The sequence below is a fragment of the Triticum urartu genome, chromosome 7 (genome assembly GCF_003073215.2).
Source record: "Triticum urartu cultivar G1812 chromosome 7, Tu2.1, whole genome shotgun sequence".
Lineage (NCBI taxonomy): Eukaryota > Viridiplantae > Streptophyta > Magnoliopsida > Poales > Poaceae > Triticum > Triticum urartu.
In genome coordinates, this window is record NC_053028.1 from 485437870 (window position 1) to 485451498 (window position 13629).

A 13629-nucleotide genomic window follows, 5' to 3' on the forward strand; every position below is an offset into this window, starting at 1 on the left:
GATTTGGATGCCAAAACACATATCAAGTGAATCAATATGATACCCCATTGTCACCATGAGTATTCATATGCAAGACATATATCCAGTGCTCTCATCATAAAAGTATTCGGTCCAATAAAACGAAATCTCAAAGGGAAAACTCAATTCATCACAAGATGGAGAGGGGAAAACACCATATGATCCGACTATATTAACAAAGCCTGCGATACATGAACATGGTGACATCTCAAGAACGCGTGAGTGAGAGATTAAACACAAAGCTACTGGTCCAAATCCTCAGCCCCGAGGGTGGACTACTCCCTCCTCATCGTTGTGGCCGCCGGGATGATGAAGATGGCCACCGGTGATGATTCCCCCCTCTGGCGGGGTGCCAGAACGGGGTCTAGATTGGTTTCTTGTGGCTACAGAGCCTTAGGCGGTGGAACTTCTGATCTAGGGTTTCCTCTGAGGGTTTAGGAATATTTGGCAATTTATAGGGTGAAGAGGGGGTGCACGAGGCCACCGAGGTGGTCACAACCCACATGGGCGCGCCTAGGCCCCCAGGCGTGCCCTGGTGGATTATGCCCCCTCGGGGCACCCCCCCAGGTGCTGCTCTGGCTTATTGGTGGTCTTCTGGTCCATAAAAAGTCCACAAAAAGTTTCATGGTGTTTGGACTCTGTTTGATATTGATTTCCTACGATGTAAAAAACAAGCAAAAAACAGCAACTGGCAATGGGTCAATAGGTTAGTCCCAAAAATGATATAAAGTTGATATAAAATGATTGTAAAACATCCAAGAATGATAATATAACATCATGGAACAATAAGAAATTATAGATACGCTGGAGACATATCAGCATCCCCAAGCTTAATTCCTGCTCATCCTCGAGTAGGTAAATGATAGAAACAGAATTTTTGATGTGCAATGCTGCCTAACATGTCATCTCATATTCTTTTGTTTGTAGCATGGACATTTGGAATTTTATATTGTTCAAAGCAATAGTCTAGTTTTGACATGAGACTTAAATACTCAAGCATATTGAGGGAGTCCTGGATTAGGGGGTGTTCGGATAGCCGAACTATACCTTCAGCTGGACTCCTGGACTATGAAGATACAAGATTGAAGACTCTGTCTCGTATCCGAAAGGGACTTTCCTTGGCGTGGAAGGCAAGCTTGGCGATACGGATGTTCAGATCTCCTACCATTGTAACCGACTCTATGTAACCCTAACCCTCTCCGGTGTCTATATAAACCGGAGGGTTTTAGTCCATAGGATAACGTACACATCAACAATCATACCATAGGCTAGCTTCTAGGGTTTAGCCTCTCTGATCTCGTGGTAGATCAACTCTTGTACTACCCATATCATCAATATTAATCAAGCAGGACGTAGGGTTTTACCTCCATCGAGAAGGCCCGAACCTGGGTAAAACTTCGTGTCCCCTGCCTCCTGTTACCATCCGGCCTAGACGCACAGTTTGGGACCCCCTACCCGAGATCCACCGGTTTTGACACTGACATTGGTGCTTTCATTGAGAGTTCCGCTGTGCCGTCGCCGTCAGGCCCGATGGCTCCTACAATCATCAATGGCGATGCAGTCCAGGGTGAGACCTTCCTCCCCGGACAGATCTTCGACTTTGGCGGCTTTGCACTGCGGGCCGATTCACTTGGCCATCTAGAGCAGATCGAAAGCTACGCCCCTGGCCGTCAGGTCAGATTCGGAAGTTTAAACTACACGGCCGACATCCGCGGGGACTTGATCTTCAACAGATTCGAACCACTGCCGAGCGCGCCGCACTGTCACGACGAGCATGATCTAGCTCTGCCGCCGAACAGAGCCCTGGAGGCCGCACCCGCATCGGCTTCGACCCCTAGTTCGGAGCCGACCGCGTCGATCGAGGATGGGCGGTTGGACGCCACCTCGGAGGCTGCGATCCCAATGGCGGTTGAGCCGAACACCAGCCACGTACTCTGCAAGACTCGTGACTCCATGGAGCCGGATTCTTCTTCGGACTCCGAACTCTCCGCGCCCCTACCGAGCGAATCCGATTGGGCGCCGATCATGGAGTTCATGGCCGCGGACGTCTTTCAGCACTCGCCTTTCGGCGATATCTTGAAATCAGTAAAGTCTCTCTCTTTATCAGGAGAGCCCTGGCCGGACTACGGTCAGCAAGGTTGGGGTACGGACGATGAAGAAATTCAAAACCCACCCACCACCCACTTTGTAGCCACTGCCGACAACTTAACCGACATGCTCGACTTCGACTCCGAAGACATCGACGGTATGGACACCGATGAAGGAGATGATGAAGAACCAGCACCTACTAGGCCCTGGAAAGCCACCTCGTCATATGGCATATACATGGTGGACACCCCAAAAGAGGGAGAGGGCGATGGAACAGCGGAGGATGACCCCTCCAAGAAACAGCAAAAGTGCCAGCGTCAGCGGCACCGCTCAAAATCCCGCCAACACAAAAACAGCGATTCCAGCACGGGAGATAATAATACCCCGGAAAGCGCCGAAGAACATCCCCCCGAGCAAGATTTAGCACCGGAGGATGGAGAAACCAGCCCTCACGAGAGAGCGGTCGACAGAGAGGTCGAGGATGATAATTGTATGCCTCCCTCCGAAGACGAGGCAAGCCTCGACGACGACGAATTCGCCGTGCCGGAGGATCCCGTCGAACAAGAGCGTTTTCAACGCAGGCTTATGGCCACGGCAAGAAGCCTCAAGAAAAAACAGCAACAGCTTAAAGCCGATCAAGATCGGCTAGTCGATAGATGGACTGATGTCCTTGCGGCCGAAGAGCATAAACCCGAACGCCCCTCCAAGTGCTACCTAAAGCGCAGGTTGCTACCCCGATTAGAGGAGGAAGCACTTGACGCAGCCGACATGCCACCTCGTGGCCGCGACAGAGAGGCCTCATGGCCCTCCACCCAAGCCGCACCCCGTACCAAGGCACAGGAATATGCGCCGGACTAATGAGACATGTTGGAGGACAAGGCAAGGCAAACAAGATCGATCTACGGATCGCGTAGGTGCCCCACGGCTCGAGACGATAACCGTCACGCCGGCCACAAATTCGGCAGGGCCGAACACAGTAGACAAAGCTCATTGGAGCTACGTGATGATATCGCCCAATACAGAGGCGCCGCACGCCCATTGTGCTTCACAGACGAAATAATGGATCATCAAATCCCCGAGGGTTTCAAACCCGTAAACATCGAATCATATGATGGCTCAACAGATCCCGCGGTATGGATCGAGGATTATCTCCTCCATATCCACATGGCCCGCGGCGATGATTTCCACGCCATCAAATACCTCCCACTCAAGCTTAAAGGACCAGCCCGGTAGTGGCTTAACAGCCTGCCAACAGGGTCAATCAGCTGTTGGGAGGACCTGGAAGCCGCATTCCTCGACAATTTCCAGGGCACTTATGTGCGACCCCCAGACGCTGACGACCTAAGCCACGTAATTCAGCAGCCAGATGAATCGGCCAGGCAATTCTGGACACGGTTCCTAACAAAGAAAAATCAAATACTCAACTGTCCGGACGCAGAGGCCTTAGGAGCCTTCAAGCATAATATCCGTGACGAGTGGCTTGCCCGGCACCTAGGATAGGAGAAGCCGAAATCTATGGCAGCACTCACGGCACTCATGACCCGCTTTTGCGCGGGAGAAGACAGCTGGCTTTCTAGTAGCAACAATATGACCAAGAACCCTGGTCGTTCGGACACCAGGGACATTAGTGGCAGGTCGCATCGCAACCAGCAGAAGCGTCGCATCAACGGCGACAATGCTAAGGATACGGCAGTTAATGCTGGATTCAGAGGCTCTAAATCCGGTCAGCGGAAAAAGTCATTCAAAAGGAATCCTAGGGGCCCGTCCGGCTTGGACCGAATACTCGACCGCTTGTGCCAAATACATGGCACCCCCGAAAAGCTGGCCAATCACACCAACAGGGACTGTTGGGTGTTCAAGCAGGCAGGCAGATTAAGCACCGACAATGAAGACAAGGGGTTGCATAGCGATGACGACGAGGAGCCCTGGCCGCCGAACAACAATGGACAGAAGGGTTTTCCCCCACAAGTGCGGACGGTGAACATGATATACGCCACCCACGTCCCCAAGAGGGAGCGGAAGTGCGCGTTAAGGGACGTATACGCGGTAGAGCCAGTCGCCCCAAAGTTCAACCCATGGTCCTCCTGCCCGATCACCTTTGATCGAAGAGACCATCCCACTAGCATCCGTCATGGCGGATTCGCCGCATTGGTTCTCGACCCAATTATTGACGGATTTCATCTCACTAGAGTCCTTATGGACGGCGGCAGTAGCCTGAACCTGCTTTACCAGGATACAGTGCGGAAAATGGGCATAGATCCCTCGAGGATTAAGCCCACCAAAACGACCTTTAAAGGCGTAATACCAGGTGTAGAGGCCAGCTGTACAGGCTCAGTCACACTTGAACTGGTCTTCAGATCTCCGGATAATTTCTGAAGCAAGGAGTTAATCTTCGACATAGTCCCGTTCCGTAGTGGCTACCATGCACTGCTCGGGCGAACCGCATTCGCCAAGTTCAATGTGGTCCCACACTACGCATACCTTAAGCTCAAGATGCCAGGCCCTCGAGGAGTAATTACGGTCAATGGAAACACCGAATGCTCCCTCCGAACGGAGGAGCACACGGCGGTCCTTGCAGCGGAAGTATAAAGCAGCCTCTCCAGGCAGTTCTCTAGTCCGACCATTAAACATCCGGACACAGTCAAGCGCGCCCGGAGTAACCTACAACAAGACCGCCTGGCACGTTCCGAGTAGGCGTAGCAATGCGGCCCCAATCCCAACCCCCGCAAAAAGGCGACGCCAGTACTTCGCGTACATAACTACGCTCTAGAAATACCATAGGCATAGGGGGAGGGGCACCATCACGGCACGCCCAAAACACGGCTTAAACCGCACCAGGGGCTGCCGACCTTTTTTTATACTTTTCTCTTACTTCCAGGACTCTACTCTTCGGAAGGCTTGCTCGGCAGTTCAATTGCCGCACAAACGATGCAAGGACCAGGGAAGCAGACAAGCCATGCTGCATTACGGAAATCCCAGGTGTTCTCTATCACGAGCAGTATACTTGTTTCGCATACTATTCCGCAGCTTGCCCCTGGAGCAGACATGTTAAATAGTCCAACTTTTCGTTTATTGCATCACTTGTATCGTTCTGCTTTGATCGCAGCTATTTTAATGAACAATGCATAGCTTTTGTCTATTTTTTGCATTACCTTTTTTTAATATATATATATATATGTTCCTTAATGACATGTTGCACCCATACACTTTGGTACGGCCAAAATACGCCAGGGGCTTCAGTACCCCTCAACATGGTGTGAGAAGTCCGAACACTTTAACAAGTGCGGCACCCCGAACTTATAGCACTATATGCATCGGCTCCGAATCATGTCTTGGGTCAATAGTTGGGTTTGCCCGGCTCCTATGTTTTGGTGCCTTATGTTCCGCTATATCGGCTAAGGTAGCACTAGGAGAACCACTGCGATTCTGCCCCAGTTGAGCTGGGCCGAGCACCTGAGTGGAGAAAGCTAAAACTGACTGTCATGATGAAGCGAGAGTTGGTCGCTGTTTGAGAGGTCTTTTCGAGTCCCTAAAGACTTATGCTGCTTCGGGCGAGGAGTCGGCTCTGTCCGGCCAAGGCGTGGATAGCGCCCCGAAATCGGTCTTCCAAATACTAGGGGCTTTGCCGAAATTTAAAATTATAGAATTCTATGGCTAAGTGAGAGTGTTCACGCATTATAGTCCGATTGCCTCGTTCATTGGGCTAAGCGCCTCCCTCGAAGGACCCAAATATGGGAAAAAGAGCGCCCAGGTTTATCCCCGAACACCCCAGCACTAGCGGCACGGGGGCAGAAGCCGACGACTCGCCATCTCTCAGTATTGATAAACAACCGCACAGAAGGTAATATTTTAAATTCAAGCAGCATTGCTTAGCGCATATGAACAAGTTTTCAGCGCACAGGATAACACGAGCAGGTTTTACTCAAAAAATACATCCTTGGTACATTCATCCGCAACAAGGCGGGCACCCTTCAGAACATCCTTATAATAATTCTCGGGCTTGCGATGCTCTTTCCCCGGCGGTGGCCCGTCCTTCACAAGCTTCTCCGCATCCAGCTTGCCCCAGTGCACCTTAGCACGGGTAAGGGCCCTACGGGCACCTTCAATGCAGACGGAGCGCTTGATGTCTTCAAGCCTCGGACAGGCATCCACCAGCCGCCGCACCAGCCCGAAATAGCTCCTGGGCAGAGCCTCTCCAGGCCACAGCCGAACTAGGAGGCCCTTCATGGCCTGTTCGGCCGCCTTGTGGAGCTCGACCAGTTGCTTCAGCTGGTCGCTCAGGGGCATGGGGTGTCCGGCCTCAGCGTACTGAGACCAAAACACCTTCTCCGTCGAGCTGCCCTCCTCGGCTCGATAGAATGCGGCGGCATCGGATACACTCCGGGGAAGATCTACGAACGCTCCTGGAGAGCTCCGGATTCCGGTAAGTAACAGGTAACTCATGTTTATGTGTTTTCTTTGCATAAAGAATGCCTTACCCGCCGCAATCTTCTCCGCCTCATCCAACTCCTGGAGGGTCATCTCGGATTCGGCCTTGGCAGATTTGGCATTTTCAATAGCCACCGCAAGCTCGGACGCTTGCGTCTTCGAGTCACGCTCTAAACTCTCATGTTTTTCCATGAGAGCCTGAAGCTCTTGCCCACCTTGCCAACCTCGGCCTCATACTTCGCCCGCTCGGTGCGCTCCAAGGCCGAATTCTTCTCGGCCTCGTCCAGCGCTTGCTTAAGGGTCGCCACCTCAGACGTGGCCCCTACAATAGCCACGATAATCCTGTCATTTTTCGCAATCGCACCTTTTTTATATATATATACTTTCAACAAGGTATTTCTTACCTTCATTGTCCTCGAGCTGCTTCTTGACACGCTCGAGCTCTTGCTCGGACCTTTCGAGGTCTTGCTTTAGCGCGTCCACTTCCGCAGTCAGTGCGGCGGACGCAAGCAGGGTAGCCTGCACATGCATATTGACTCATTTTTGTTAGACTCCTGCGAATTCTATTTGATCCTCTATTTGGCTTTTCTTTCCGAACGCCAAACAGAGCATCAGGGGCTACTGTCTACACGGTACTATTATTTACGCATTCTTTACTTACCTCAAAGCCTGTTAAAAGGCTTGTACAAGCTTCACTCAGTCCGCTTTTGGCGGACTGAACCTTCTGGATCACCGCACTCATAATAGTGCGGTGCCCCTCGTCGATGGAGGCACCTTGGAGCGCCTCCAACATATTGTCCGGCGCCTCCAGTTGGACGGAGGTCACCGGCATGGTAGGCTTGCTCCTCTTGGAAGGAGGTCGCCTGCCGGACTCTGGAACCTTTGAAGATTCCGGAGCTATGTCCGGCCTTAAGCCGGACTTGGAGCCCTGGGGGGTTTCCTCCCCTTTACTCCTGGAGTCCGGGAGGTCGCCTTGCGGCGCCTCCAGGACCACCTCCTCCCTGCTTGGAACCTGTTGGGACAACACTTCGGTGTTGCCCGTAGGGCGCGGGGAGGAAGCCGTCGGAAGCGAGTTCACCTCCGACGAGTCCAGTGAGCCACTCGACGACGCGTCGAGCCGGTCTTTGGGTGGGCTGTATAAACGTATTCGACATAAGGGAAAGTTGTGCGAAAAACGAATACTATGAATTACTCCTGTATCCGGACACTTACGATTTCGCCAGGGGCTTGGCCCTGGGCTGCCACTCCTCTTCGTCGTCGGCGGCGTCGGTGGAGCAGTCCGGAGGAAGGGTTTTCCCCTTCTTGGACCCTCCGGCCTCCTCAGAGAGGGCGGCCTTCCTTTTCTTATCTCCTCCCGCTGGACGGGGAGAGGTCTCTTCTTCCTCCTCCTCATCTTCACGAGAGGAAGGCGCTTCGGGACCGTCGGATGACGACTCCGACACCTCCTGGCGCCGGGCACTCTTTCGAGTCCCCGTGGCCCTTTTCATGGCCTTCTTCTCCAGCACCACATAGGGCGCCGGGACCAGCAGCTTCGCTAAGCGAGCGTCCGCTGGGCCTTCGGGCAGAGGAGCTGGACAGTTGATCTGTCCGGACATCACCACCCAATCCTATCAAAGATAAGGGAACTCAGATCCCGCATAGAGTCAAACTATGAAAAACTGATACCCTGTAAAAGGACAAAAACAGCTTACCGCATGAGCGTGATGCTGAGTACTGAATCTACGATCCTCGGCAGCGGATGCGGGAGCCTCGGCGCCCTTGAAAAGCATCCTCCAGGCATCTTCGTACGTCGTGTCAAAGAGCCTGTTTAGAGTTTGATGCTGCGCCGGGTCGAACTCCCACTGGTTGAAGGCCCGTCGTTGACACGGGAGGATCAGGCGGATGAGCATAACCTGGACTACATTGACAAGCTTGAGCTTCTTGTCCACCAGGGTTTGGATGCATGTTTGGAGTCCGGTCAGCTCTCCTTTTTTACCCCACGACAGGCCGGTCTCCTTCCAGGAGGTGAGCCGCATAGGGGGTCCGGACCGAAACTCGGGGGCTGCGACCCATTCGGGGTCGCACGGCTCGGTGATGTAAAACAACCCCGATTGCCACCCCTTCAGGGTCTCCACAAAGGAGCCCTCGAGCCACAGGACATTGGCCATCTTGCCAACCATGGCACCACCGCACTCCGCCTGGCTGCCGCGCACCACCTTCGGCTTGACGTTGAAGGTCTTTAGCCATAAGCCGAAATGAGGGCAGATGCGGAGGAAAGCCTCGCACACGACGATAAACGCCGAGATGTTGAGGACGAAGTTCGGGGCCAGATCGTGGAAATCCAGGCCATAGTAGAACATGAGCCCCCGGACAAATGGATGCAGAGGGAAGCCCAGTCCGCGGAGGAAATGGGGGAGAAATACCACCCTCTCATGGGGCCTAGGAGTGGGGATGAGCTGCCCCTTCTCGGGGAGTCGGTGCACGATGTCGCTGGCCAGATATCCGGCCTTCCTCAGCTTTTTTATGTGTCCCTCCATGACGGAGGAGACCATCCACTTGCCTCCCGCTCTGGACATGACTGGAGAAGGTCGAGGTGGTAGTGCGGACTTGGGCGCTGGAGCTCGAGTGCGCAAGAATGGATAGGCAGAGGAGGAAGAAGGCGTGGGTGAAAAGGTGGATCCTTATCCCCTTATATGGGTGGACGCGGTTATGTGTCCCCACCAGCCTGGTAAAACTTGCTTATCTCCAAGCGCCGTAATCAAAGGCGCGGTTGGGTTACCCACGCCCGTATTGATGAGAATCCCGAAATGAGGGGACACGATCTCTGCTTCAACAAGACGTGCCAAGGAAACCGCCTCGCACAACGCGCTGAGGTGGGATAATTAAATGGATAAAGGCTTGGCCGTGGCGTGTCGCACCATGGAATGCGTCAGCAGATTAGATTTGTGTTAACATTATTATTGTCTCTATGGCAATATGTGGAAACTTATTTTGCAGAGCCGGACACTATCTTTGTGTTCAAAATATTCTATGAAGTACTTGGAGGAGGAACCCGCCTTGCAATGCCGAAGACAATTTGCGCACCGGACTCGTCGTCATTGAAGCCTGGTTCAGGGGATACTGAGGGAGTCCTGGATTAGGGGGTGTTCGGATAGCCGAACTATACCTTCAGCCGGACTCCTGGACTATGAAGATACAAGATTGAAGACTCCATCCCGTATCCGGAAGGGACTTTCCCTGGCGTGGAAGGCAAGCTTCGCGATACGGATGTTCAGATCTCCTACCATTGTAACCGACTCTATGTAACCCTAACCCTCTCCGGTGTCTATATAAACCGGAGGGTTTTAGTCCGTAGGACAACGTACACATCAACAATCATACCATAGGCTAGCTTCTAGGGTTTAGCCTCTCTGATCTCGTGGTAGATCAACTCTTGTACTACCCATATCATCAATATTAATCAAGCAGGACGTAGGGTTTTACCTCCATCGAGAGGGCCCGAACCTGGGTAAAACTTCATGTCCCCTGCCTCCTGTTACCATCTGGCCTAGACGCACAGTTTGGGACCCCCTACCCGAGATCCGCCGGTTTTGACACCGACACATATCAATAAGCAACCATGTCTTTTAAAATATCAACGCTAAAATAAGTTATCCCTAGCCCATCATGCTCAACCATTGATCCATTCATGAAACACACTCGCATATTAACTACACCCAATGCTCAAGTACGATCATAATTCCCCCTAGTTGGTGCTTTATACGAGAAGATGGAGACTCAAATTAAAAATAAAAATTGCATAAAGTAAAAGAAATTCCCTTCGCAGAGGGAAGTAGGGATTTGTAGAGGTGGCAAAGTTCAAAGCGAAAATTGAGAGATAAAAACATTTTTGAGAGGCATACTTTTCCCACCAACAAAAACGACTTAGAGCTCCCAACCTCTTCCATGCTAGATATATCATAGGCAGTTCCCAAATAGAAAATAAAGTTTATTCCTTTTTCCACCATACTTTCACTTTCCATGGCTAACCATATCCATGGTGCCCTCCATACCAACACTTTCCAAGGAATTTATTATTTGATAACATAAAGTAAATTCATTTTTCATTCTGGGGCTGGGAATCCCTAATACCTTTGCCTTACTCTCGTGTAATGACAAGTGAATAAACACTCATGGTGAGAATAACACATCTAGCATGGAAAATGTTGACCACCCCTCACCACCTCGCGAGTGGTACGAGCACACAAAAGAGAAATTTATTTTGAAAATTAGAGATGGCACATAATTTCTTAGAACAGCAAAAGAATGCTGCATATAGGTAGGTATAGTGGACTCATGTGCCAAACCTGGTTTAAAGGATTTTGGATGCACAAGTAGTGATCATACTTAGTGCAAAATGAAGTCTAGCAAAAGATTGAGAAGCGACCAACCAAGAAATGAATAATCTGATAAGCAAGCATTGAACATAATTAACACCATATAATGCACCACAAGTAGGATGTAATTTCATTGCACAACTATTGACTTTTATGCTTGCATAGGGAATCACAAACCCTAACAGCAATATTCTTACTAAAGCATAATTACTCATCAACATGACTCACATATCACATCATCATATCTCAAAAACTATTACAAGGAATAAAGTTTATTTTGTCCAATGGTCTTCATGAAAGTTTTTATTATATCCTTCTTGGATATCTATCACTTTGGAACTAATTTTCATGTATTGCTTTTGATAAGCTCAAACAAATATAAGTGAATATCAAACGAGTAGTTAAGTAAATAGGTAGCTATTTGAGGACTCTATCTTACTCAAAAACTTTCAGATCTAAGTATTTTATTAAAAACAGGCAAAAACAAAATAAAATGACATTCTAAAAATATCACACATCATGTGAAGAAACAAAAACTTAGGCTCAACCGATACTAACCGATAAATGTTGAAGAAGAAAGGTGGGATGCCTACGAGGGCATCCCCAAGCTTAGATGCTTGAGACTTCTTGAAATATTATCATGGGATGCCTTGGGCATCCCCAAGATTGAGCTTTTGTGTCTCCTTAATTCTTCTCATATCACGGTTTTCCTAAATCTCAAAAGCTTCAGCGACACAAAATTCAACAAGAACTCGTGAGATAAGTTAGTATAAACCAATGCAAAACCCTTATCATTCTCTACTGTAGCAAATCACTAAAATTATTATTGAACATTGCATACTAAATGCCTCTGCACATTTAATACTCTTATCCTCAAATAGAATCATTAAACAATCAAACATATGCAAACATAACAGCAATCTGCCAAAACAGTACAGTATGTAAAGAATGCAAGAGTATCAATACTTCCCTAGCTGCAAAAGTTATGAAAATTTGCCACACTGTATAAAATTTATCAGAGTTCATTTTGCAAAAAGTTTCAACAGCGGTAAACTTTCTGTTTTCAAACAGCAACATGTATACTTGCAAAATAAGCATGGTAAAGGCTATCAATGCCATTTTTATTGAAATAAAAGATGCAAAACATTATTCTAAATAACATCAAGAAAATCCTAACAAAATAAAATGACGCTCCAAGTAAAACTCATATCATGTGACGAATGAAGACATAGCTCCAAGTGAGGTTACCGATAATGTTGAAGACGAAAGAGGGGATGCCTTCCGGCACTAGTAGAAAACAGGGCTTTGGTTAAGGCATGGCCTGCCCATTAGTCCCCGTCTAGTCACGAATCGGGACCAATGGAGGCATACGTCCCAGTTCATGAGCGCAGGGGGCCGGCCGGGCCTCGTGGGGCATTGGTCCCGGTTCGTCTGGAACCTTTTGTCCTGGTTCCAGGCACGAACCGGGACCAATGGTCCTCGCTCCTGGCCCACATCCATTGGTCTTGGTTCGTGGCTGGAACCGGGACAGAAGGGGGGCCTTTAGTCCCGGTTCCAGCCACGAACCGGGACCAATGAGGTGCCTATATATACCCCATCGCCGGCGAGCAGAGCACTCCACACTGCTCTGTTTTTTTGGGCCGGCGAGGGGAGAGCTTTGTGGTGCTCTAGCTCACCTCCTATGGACATGAGGTGTTCGATGAAATGCCCGAGCCACACTACTTAAGCTTTCTCCTCTCGAAGCTCGACCTCCAAGCTCCATTTTCCTCGAGATTTGTCTAGGTTTAGCGGTCTGTCAAGTTCCGTCCTCGTCTTCACCGCCGTCGATCGCCCGCGCCGACCTCGTCGCTGGCACCACCGTGGTGAGCCTCTTGTTCTTATCTTCTTTCTAAAATAAAAAAAATTCTTACTTGTATGATTAGATAGATACTTGTCTAATTTTATTACTTTTAATATTGCTTGTTATTATATAGTGCGATGGTTTTGGTATCCGCCCCCGTCGGCCCTTGTCCTGTCTATGATTCGGATGTGGTATATATTATCTTTTATAACTATTTGGTTCATTTATTGTTTATGGCCATTATGCCGACCAATGTGACATATATTTTATTTATCTAGGAGGTATGTGAACTGGAAATTCCAACCGACCCTATTGTCGAGAGGTTAAATTTAATTGAAGAAGAAAACAATTACTTGAAGGAAAAAAATAAAAAAATGAGGAGGAGAAGATGATATTGGAGTTGCATGTTGCGGATGTCGTTGATGATGACAAGATCAAGATGGATGCAATGCGTTTGAAGATTAGAAAATATGCCATTCATATTGAGGCTTGGTATCATTATGCCGTTGGATCAATTGTTACCTTGGTTGCGATTATGATCGCATTTGTTGTTGCATTGAAGTGTTTTACATAGTTTCAATGTATGGTTTAATTAGATGCTCTGGAGAGCTATATGTTGTTCAATGAGAACTATGTATGTACTTTGGTTTTAATGTGATGATGAACTTCTATTAATTTGGTCACTTATCTATTCATGATGTTCGGTAATGGTTTTTGACACACTTAATTATATATAATGCATGCAGATGAACCGGCAATGGATGTACGATGATATACACACCTTCGAGTACATTAAGGGCATGCATAATTTTCTTGAAGTGGCTGAGGCAAACAAGCAGAATGGTTTTATGTGCTGTCCATGCCCTATATGTGGGAATACGAAGTTTTACTCTGATTGGA